The sequence below is a fragment of the Magnolia sinica genome, chromosome 15 (genome assembly GCF_029962835.1).
Source record: "Magnolia sinica isolate HGM2019 chromosome 15, MsV1, whole genome shotgun sequence".
Taxonomy (NCBI): domain Eukaryota; kingdom Viridiplantae; phylum Streptophyta; class Magnoliopsida; order Magnoliales; family Magnoliaceae; genus Magnolia; species Magnolia sinica.
In genome coordinates, this window is record NC_080587.1 from 6,352,234 (window position 1) to 6,362,511 (window position 10,278).

At 37.2% G+C, this 10,278-nt stretch overlaps 1 protein-coding gene across 5 annotated transcripts in view; it reads left to right on the forward strand.

Moving 5' to 3' along the window:
* The window catches only part of LOC131226643 (putative disease resistance protein RGA4), an 86,922-nt gene extending 79,740 nt beyond the window's left edge, over positions 1 to 7,182 (forward strand). For 3 of the 5 annotated variants that reach the window (XM_058222234.1, XM_058222233.1, XM_058222238.1), the window contains 6 exons: positions 4,515 to 4,589; positions 4,696 to 4,763; positions 5,374 to 5,435; positions 5,658 to 5,754; positions 6,022 to 6,100; positions 6,196 to 7,182. The gene's annotated coding sequence lies outside the window, so the exon portion shown is untranslated. Of the gene's footprint in view, positions 1 to 1,964; positions 2,212 to 2,332; positions 2,993 to 3,152; positions 3,345 to 3,513; positions 3,619 to 4,514; positions 4,590 to 4,695; positions 4,764 to 5,373; positions 5,436 to 5,657; positions 5,755 to 6,021; positions 6,101 to 6,195 lie in introns of all 5 variants that reach the window. The other 2 variants (XR_009161953.1, XM_058222235.1) reach the window with 2 other exon arrangements.
* Positions 7,183 to 10,278: the final 3,096 nt, after the last annotated feature.

Genomic DNA, 10,278 nt, shown 5'->3' on the forward strand with positions numbered 1-10,278 from the left:
CCTAGAATATGGTGCCCTTGTGGCAATCTATTTGATTGTAAGCTCAGATCTCACATGCATTTTTCATATTGGAACATGCAATGCAATCAACATGAGGAGGGGTCTACATGCATGTGGAATAGCGAACCTCTGTATACAATATATCCTGTTTTGTATTTTTGTGATGAAGGCAACATGCTTGTGGGGCCCTATGGATCCACAAGCAAGCACACAAGCTAACATGGCACATATGTAATATTCAAGCTTTCCAGGAAGTGGGGGATGCTATTTTATCTTCTGGCCAAATAATCAATCTGGTCCACTCGGGTGGGCCGTAATGTAAAACAAACAGAGGGCTAAAACATCCTGATGTATAGACTGGCATGGCTTTTGGGCTAGGGCACTAACTTGGTGTGGATCACATGATGGAAGGCCTGGATGTCTAATACATGCTCTGGATTTGCACACATCTTTGCACATAGACGTGCTTGGCTGTATGCATGGGATTAACTAACCTCTTATCATAACTCCCTACAATCAATGTAAATCAATAGAACCAAAATACCCGTCCGCATTACCTGAGTTCTTATTTAGAGGTTTGCTAAGTGTGTGTGCCAGGGAGCCCAACTACATGTCATCTGTTGTATTTATTTTAGAATACATATTAAGTAGCTATTCAAGTCTGAGATATTAACTGTTATGCTAGTTACAATTAATCAAATGGGTTTTATGTGCTATGTTTATGTTCAAGGAATTGATCTGCCATTGTATTTTACTGTTTGGTTGGGTATTGCTTCATTTACTTTCTTGTTCATACTCAAAATTTTACAATGCCAAACAGCTGGGACAGGAATGCTAAGTTCAATGGGCCGTTGCCAAATAACAGGTTTCAAGAACTCAGGGGATTCCACAAAAGGGATTTTCATTTGGATGGCAGAATGGATGTCTTGTTCAAAATATAGTTTAAAATCCCAAAAACTTGACTCGACTTGATGCTCAATCAGTTCAGGTTGACATGAGGACTCGGACCCAACTTGACTCAATATTTAATAATTATAAAATAAAAAATCAAGATTGGTAGTAAAAAAATATTTACATATAGTATATAAGCAACATAAAATAGGAAAACAAACAGTAAGATACTGAATAGGATGATGGTTAAGGGAGGGCAAGTGACTGATTCTCACCAGCTCTTCTACACACACACACACACACACACACACACATAAATAAACCTTTTAACAAAGTAAGTGACTCTGTTTGAGTCACCGTGAGTCGTGTTGAGTCAGCTGAGTCGGCAGATTGACTCGATGGGTTTCTCCGAGTTGGAACCAAGCCACTTCTAGAACTGAGTTCCTGTTGACCCAGTTCAATATCTTGCCAAGTCAATAGGCCCAGTTTTTTTTCAAGTTAGTGAGTTTTAGAACTATGCTTCCAAATGTAGATGCTATTTGTCACTTGGGTTTGTTTTGTGAGAAAAATGGTCATACTCTAGCATGTGTGTGATGGTTCTTATGCATGTATGACTCAAAATCAAACCATCCAAACTGTATGCCCTACTTTAGATGTGTGATAAACCATAAGCTATATGGAACTGATGTCTGATTTCCTAAGTGGCTGGTTGGTGGATATCTAATGCACAATTAAACCATAACCTAGTCACAAATACATGCATAGTTTTTGTTGATTGTTAACAGAGGTTTCATGGTTGGCTGACATCTTTATACTTTCTTCTTCACAACTTGTTACATTTTTTAGCCATAGTGTTGCATGAATTATGAATTATCATTTAACATATCTACCATAATACTTTGAATTTATGAGAGGAGGGCTAGTCATTAGCATTATCTGACTTTGGTTATGATGGTACATGTCTAATGAATATTTCCAACATGATAACACGATCTTACCCTTTGTCAAGCCCTCTGCCCCATTCATCTAATTGTCTCTCATCCCAACTGATATATTCTTATTTCTTTTGCAAGATAGCTTGAATTTTGTTAAAGAAAGAACCAAGCTATAAACTGGGCATGCAGCTTAAGGGAGGGGAAAGGAGTGGATGATCAGGAGGGACCCCTGAACTAGTGTTGATCTACATGACAGTCCATAAATGTGAGTGAGCTGCATCATTCTTCCATGAAGCTTTCCTCTCCTCCCACTCATAACAGTAAAGGCAAAATGAACAATGCGAAAGGTTTCAGTCTGCTCCTAAAATTCCTTTTTCTTTCACAAGTAAGATATTTTCATAGATATGTCGACACTATTTTGTTGTATTTTTTGATGGAGCCATAACTTTTCTCTTAAATAAGGTTAAATGTCTTATTATTTCCTATTTTTTTCCTTGTTTATGCAGTTAACTTCTTGGTCAGTTATCATTTGCAAAATATCAAAAGTTGATAATACAAGGAATTCTAAGTGGACTTGCTCATGTGTGGTGGATCTAGGTTGGTCGTAGCTCGCCTGCCAACTTACGGTATATGTTATAGACCCGGGCATTCATCTGGTAGGGAACACTATCATCAAGACCTAACACAAACATTATGCTGGTCGACTCATCGGATTAGAGGTGCATGTACATTGAATATGGACCATTGGTTATTTTTTCCAATGGTCCATTTTTTTCTCATACAAGTGTGGCCCTCCTATTGAGTAGACTAGTATGATTTTTGGGCTTGAGCATTAGCATATTGTGCCTTCACCTGTCATGCTCTGCTTCTTGTGCACCTATGGCAGTGTTTGTGTAATTGTATTCATTGTATGGGCTGTTTATGAAACATAATACAGATACATGTTTGCTAGGTGTTTCTATATCAAACTGAGCAAGCCTTACATCAGAAAATGGGAAAGGAAACATGCATGGAACTCAGCAGAGAACATTTTTCCTGTAAACTAAAAAAATAACAAGAAGTTGATCACTCCTTTGTTATATTTATGCCAAAGAAAAAAAAGAAAAGAAAAGAAAAAAGGACTAGGTTCCCCTGTTTTGAGTGCAAGAAGCACACTAGCACCCTTGGTACAATCATGCTTCTCCTTGTCTTTTCTAATTCACGTCTAAAATGTCTATGACAAAAATTGGCATTCTTTTCATGTATTTTTCTTTATTATGAGGTTAGTTTCCCAAATAGTGTTTTGGTTGAATTTGACTGATGAATTATGGGGCATTGTATATGCAGCTGATGATAGGCAAAAACTATGACATGATGTTTGTGAGCTACATCAGGCATCCATCTCTCTGTTCTAATATTAAAGGAATGGGCCAAAAGAGGGAAGCAATGATTGACTGTGGACAGCCAGCATCCCCATGATGGAAAATGACCATATAAAGATCTTTCTACATTGAAGAAAATTCTCTTGAGTTGCATTGGGTAACGATTGCATTCTCTCTTCATCTTTTTCTCATATTCTCATATTCCATGCTTGGCTGCAATTGGAGCATTAATGCCAGGAACTTCCCTTTGAGTTGCATTTTTTAATGACATATGTAAGTTCTCTCATATGTATCTAATATTTAACTGACTCACCAAGTTGTTCCAGTGTTGATATATCATCATGCAGGAACTGGACACATAGAATTCCTAAGATAGGAAGCAACAATAGCTGGTGAATGCCAACACTAAGGATAGAAGCATCTATGAACAAGTAAGAAAGCTTATTTCTACATAAAAAGTTGAATCTAATTAATGCTTCTTACATTGCTATGACAATGTTGTGAGTGTCGAGCTGCACCCAAAACCATTTGTTTATTGGGCCCCACCATGAAAGGATCCTTCAAGATCTTGACTAGTTATAGGGAAATTTTCTTCTTCTTTTTTCATATTGAAGTTTTAGTATCTACCAATCATCTATCTACCCATACTTCAGTAGTTTTCATGGTTTCCATTCATTTTGATTATTTTCAAAATCTATATGTTTTTATATTCTAGAAACCTGCATTATTTGACACCCATGTCTGACACATGTTGATGTTCTATTTTCTTCTTACTTCTGGCAGCATTTATATACATTTTGTATAGGTCATAGTTTAGCTACTAGAATACGTGTTCCTGTTTCTTATGTATATGGTGTATGGAACCAAGAGAGAATATTTGTTTTAAAAACATACTCTTATTGACACCGATTATTAAATGCCACAGCCAAGAAGTTTCTTTACTTTTTGGTAAAATGTTTATTGATGAAATATCACGCTCTCCTCCACACACACACACACTATATGCATGCCGACATCGCGATAACGGTGGATGTCTATCAGCCTGTGTTTTTATTAGGATATCTATTCTTGGTTCAAAACTGACCTTATATGAGGTATTTCTAATAAAACAACTCTCATATGTCATAATACAACTGTACAGACATGTGGGAGTGATGGGTTTTCCAGGACCTTTTTTCTACTTATTTCCTTGTCAAAAAAAAAAAAAAACACTGTTCTCCATGTCCAAAATAGGTATACATATCTGTTTAAAATGTTTAAATCTTGGATTGTTTAAAATGTGTAATATTTGTTTTAATGGAATGCTTTACTCCTTTTACTCTTTTAGGCATGTCTTCTTTCAGTGATTTGAGTAGTCCTTAAAAGATATTCAGGGATTAAGTACCTGAGAAAGTACAAAAAGGTGACATGTTTATCTTATTTGCAACAAGCAACATAATCGCTTATCATTTATTTGTCCAATGAAACGCATTCATGAATATTGAAATTTTTTCACTTACTTGCAACAGGAATGACGAAATTCTGAAAATAAGATCTAGATTGTGCTTTGTTGACCATCAGGAATATACATGTGTTGGTGTGTTTTATATAGTCCTGTTGCTTCTTATATTCTCTCATGATTCCTTGCCTAATGTCGTGGTTGTGTGGATCTCTTAATTGGCAATTCTGCAGAAATCATTCAGAAGGCAGGATCACAACATTAATGTAAGACTTGAAACACATGTTGGTGATCCAAGCCCTTGAACACACTGGTGTCATGATGAATGTGTCTTCACCTACTATCAGTTTTGTCCATTCATCAAGTGAGCCACACTTCTATTGAGAAAATGGATGCAGTTTTGTCCATTCATTAGGTGAGCCACACTTCTGTTGAGAAAATGGATGCTTAAAAGATCGATATGATGATAACCAATGGTACATGAGTGGACCACTACTTCACCATATTAGTGGACTGATCAAACTATATTTGTCCTCTGTAGAAATGTATCCACAGGGACTAACTTCTTCAAATGTAAAATTTCTATCCACTTACTAATATTTTCAGTCCTATGTTTACTTTATTAATGTAATATCTACACAACAGCCAAAGAACTGGGGTGTGTTGATAAGAATGTATCTACCGATGTATTGTAAACATAACATTCTCTAGAAGCTCAGTTAACAGTTATAGCATTATTGATGTGCAGGATTTGCGAAATCGGTTACAGCTTTTGCAAGAAATGGTCACAGATGAGAAGTATAGATTGAGGTGGAGTTTTGTATATAGCTATAGTTTCTTGGACTTTCAAGTTGTCGCATTGTTTGTGTTTATATTTCATGCATACAACCAAACACTTGTAGCCTACATGTTTGTGTGAGCATGAAGTGTTTTTTACTGACCATCCCTTGTCGACTTTGCATGAGAACAGAATAATGGAACTTTGCAGAGCATTACATTTTTATTTTATTTATTTATTTATTTATTTGGCAGCTGTTGAACCGTCTCAGGAAATGTCAATAGTGCAGCCCAATTCAGAGTAATGGATGAATCTCTGATGAAATCTCTTCATTCACATCGAGAACACTAGGTAATTCTGCTTTCTTTGTTTTCAAGATTTGTATGCTATAGCTCACACTGGAACAAAGGCTAAAAAGATTATGATGATAATATATTTGTGAGCCTTTGCATCTCCTCGTATTAGATTCTCCATATTCAAAATGGAGAACACTATTTATACAAAGCTATGCATCATTCCTTCCCATCAAGGCTACTGGATCTATTGGTTTTCATTTTAAAGTACCTCAAACGGTAATATTAGTAGAAATAGTTCTGAAATGTTTAGCAACATCTACAGAGACATCACTGTTGGCAGTTAACTAATCATGGCAATATATGGGAGCTAGTGAAGATCTCAACTTTTCGATGGCTCAATGGTACATGCATGGTTTTCTTAATTTACATGAATAATGATTAATTCATTCATGGTTTGGGGTAAAATATTTAATCCAAAGTTACTGTTATGTTGCAGAGATGCCGCATACTTGAAGTTTCAGATACAGGTCGAATCTTGATCTCCAATCTTCCCATCGATAACCTGGCTACAATTTTGCACCTTCCAACAAATACCATTCTATGAACGGATTGGACAAAAGTTCCATCCAATACAACTGCTTGGATTAGAGAAGCCAGACCTGGTACCTTTCATCCCTTCCATGTTCAAGTATTTGAGGGAAAGGGGGATGCAAGAGAAAAGGTTGTCAACTTTGCAATTGAGGCTCTGTGGCTTAGTCCATTCATGGATGTGGCCCACAAGACTGCATGGACAAATGATCAAGACCACCACCCATCTGCTTGCCCCTACCATTCTGGGTGATTGTACAGAAGATGGAGAATCTGTGCTACCTGATTTCAGTTGCATAGTCAGATTATGAAGACCAGCATCCACACACACCAACTTTTTGGGGGTGATTGTACAAAAAACATGTGGATAGGAGAATCCTAGCTGCCCAATTTTCTCTGTTAAAAGGGATATTTATCAGTTTGTACAAAAATGGCTGATTTTTGTCATCACTCATTTGCTTGAAGGCTCTTACTCAGATGGATAGGATTGTCCAATTGATGTGATATTTATACAGTTCCCTGTGGCCATAGGCTTATAAGATTGACATACCAGATGATCCACCCATGAGCCATGCAGGCCCAATCAAGCAGTAGACCCTCTGACATAATGGCAGGCTCCAAATCGAAAATGAAGCAATAGGCCTCTCAAATTCTATGTCAATGTCGGGCAATCCCATGTTCAAAAGGGATTCTTCAGATCGAGCATGGATGTTCTTCGTTGCTAGCAAGTTTATCAGCTGTTATGCTTCACGAGTAGGTTTCAGGATGCAATGGTCACTTTACTAGCTGTTTGTAATTCTATCCTTGTGTTGAGTTTAGAAGGGTAAAGTATAAATGGATGTTTAAGCAGAGGAAGAAAGAGAGATTGTATTTATTTTAGAACGCATGTAAAAAATATATGTAAGAGACTGTTATGGTTGTTACAAGTAATCATATGAGTTTCATGAGCTATGTTTATGTTAAGTAATTGATTGGCAATTGTATTTACTTTTATTTATTTATTTATTGTGGATCTCTCTGTTTAACATTTTTTTTCATACTTGTACTTTGAAATTTGCCGTTGCCAAATAGCTCCAACAAGAATAACAAGTTTAGTGGGCCAATGCCAGATTACAGGTCTCAAGAATTTAGCGGATCCCAGGTTAAGTCTCAATGCCAATTTTGGTGGGCCCATTCCCTCCACATCAGACTTATATATTACAAATAACTTTTTCCCAGATTAATCACACGCATTGATCATTTTATTTTTTTATTTTTATGAAACCTTTTCCCAGATTAATCATACCCAAACAGAACATTTGTTCCATTTACAGGCATGTGTTTGTAGAACCTGGGGCCTTATTTGGTAGACGACTAAAAATTAGTTCATTTCATTTTAATTATCAGTAATTATGCATTAGAATTTAGAGATCTTGTTCTCTGATACATAATTACTTCATGTTAATAGTAACTATGCATTAGATATCAATATCTCTAATACATAATTACTGTTAACAGAAATGAGATAACTCATTTTTAGGTGTCAAACAAACACGGCCATACGATTTACCCGATGCATCTTTATGAAGGGTAGTAACTTACAAGCCCCCTACTCTGGTACATAACATGCATGTGGTGATCAAGTCCATCTATCTGTTTTGCACACCGATCAGCAAAAGCGTGTAGCAATCTAGGGCTGATGTTAGAAATTTCAGGAGTTGAGTGGTGATACATCGTCTATCTATAGAATCGGCTATACAAGGCATGTGGCCTGTCTAACAAAGAAAACCGTGCTACTCGACACGCTCGCTATTGCCGCAGCACGGAATTTGCGTCGTGCATTGAAACTTTGCAGCCGTGGAACAACCTCTGAGTCTATTAGGTCCTCCTTTGCCGAGTCACCGATCACCCATGGATGCAGTAGAAGCTGTTTACAGGACAAATTTTATAGTATAATAATTAATAACACTGTATATTATATAATGTGTGGGAATAAGGTTTGAAAACTCAGAATTCAGCTTAGAATTGGAGAAGGCTTGTGTACTAGTTGACTCGAAACTCTACTTGGTTGCCTTTTTTAATTTCAAAGGCTTGTCATTTACTCTGGTTTTTTGGGTTGCTGAGTACTCAATTGAGATTTTCTGGGTTTTTTTTTTCCTGGAAAGAAAATTTAATTTACCTCCCCTAACTCAACCCAGGTCTTGATCAAGTTAACTCAGTGAGTTTTTCAATGACTTTATCTAGTTTTGGATGAGAAATTCATGAGAATGCCGATACTTAAACAGGAAATACACAAATGTTTGAACCAGCATTTGCTCATCCCAATCAACATTATATGTGGGCCACCTTTTGGTGAACATATTTGTTCTCATGTGGGGGCTCCATGGTGGGTCAGAGGCACTGGAAAAAATCATCCCCATTGATTGATCCTAATATCTGTCTGGGCCCACATTACCAGCAGCTTATAATACCTAGAGATGGCCAACATGTATGATCGATGTGTTTTTAGATTTGAGCATAAGTAGATTTGAGCTTATAATACCTCTTGTGCAGTGGGTCTTCTGTGAGGATCGACGGTCAGAAGACTGGAAATCAATTACTTTGCAGATGAAGAGATGGTCTTCCAAGTATGTTCATCAGACAACACAAGGAATGACCTAAACAGTGCTTGCCAAAGTCTACTTTCTTAGCATACTTCTGAAAGTTCAGAAACAGAGATGAAAAGAGAGGAAGTACTTGCAGACAGGCTGTTTCCAAACCAATAATCCTCCAAATGCACCTACATGGTGCAATAATCAAGAATTGGGATGTCCATATGTGGGTTCCACTGTTAATGTCTGCTGACCTACAAATCATGCTGCTCTGCTCATAATGTGTGCCCACACACATACGTAGGCAGCGTTTTGCTCAAGTGACTGCAGATAGGCGGCTTCGATAAGATTCTTCATTTCCTAGAGGAGATTATTAAGATTTTTTTGCATGTTCAATCGAATTGAATAGCGAGAACAGCATTTATTAATGAGTAAATGAGCACAGTGGGCTTGCCTCACTCCATTCATAATGACAGAGTAGCAACCTGAATTGGGATTACTAATGTCTCAGTCCTACATGCAATTAGGGGTTTGGTTGTCACTAGGAATTAAAATGATGACAAATGAATTGTAGTTCAGTTCATTGAACATCCAAACACACCTTCAGCACTAAACAATAGCTAGCATACTCAGAAAGGAGGATGGACCAGGGCCTAATATCTCCCTCATCGGATGAAATCAGTCATCCAAAAAAAAAAAACATACAGCCAACAGTCCGCAACGTAAAGAACAGTGAGGACATCCACTGGCAAAGAATTTTGGGTATCCCCCATTCTAATGTAGCGGAGGTCGCGGATAGTTTAATGTCCAAGATGGATCAGAGAAGGCCTGATCAGAGGCAGAAGTCGTCAAGACCGTCAGAACCTTAAAACAGGTATATCTCGCAAACCGGAATGAGTTACTCGATGTACCATATGTGATTTTGGGGTAGGACGGGCTACTTTAGCCAACCGACCCGGCTATGCTGGGTTGCCCAGGCCGAATTTGCGAGATTCCATCATATCGACGGCCGAATTCCATTTTTAATTGTAGTTGTGCCCAACATAAAAAGTGTTTAGAATAATTAGGAGAATAACGTGGTTAAGCAACATAAGACATTTAATATAAATAGAAAATTTACTATTTATAGTAAGTTAACAAATTTTAGAGAGCTTTAGTTATAGTTTAATTCTTAAACTTCTTCTAGTCTTGGTATCCCTATTTAAAGGATTGTAGACTCGTTTATTTCATCAATCAATCATTCAAGAAGTTTCTTTCATATATCTTAAAATTATTTCTATTTCTTTTTCTCGTGGATTCGGAATAGTTATCCTTGAGGAAGACGGTGATCGACTTCATCACATTCATCCCTTCGTCACATTCACCGTGGGGCCCACCAATCTACACAAGCAAATTCTCATTCTAACATTATATATTTAACC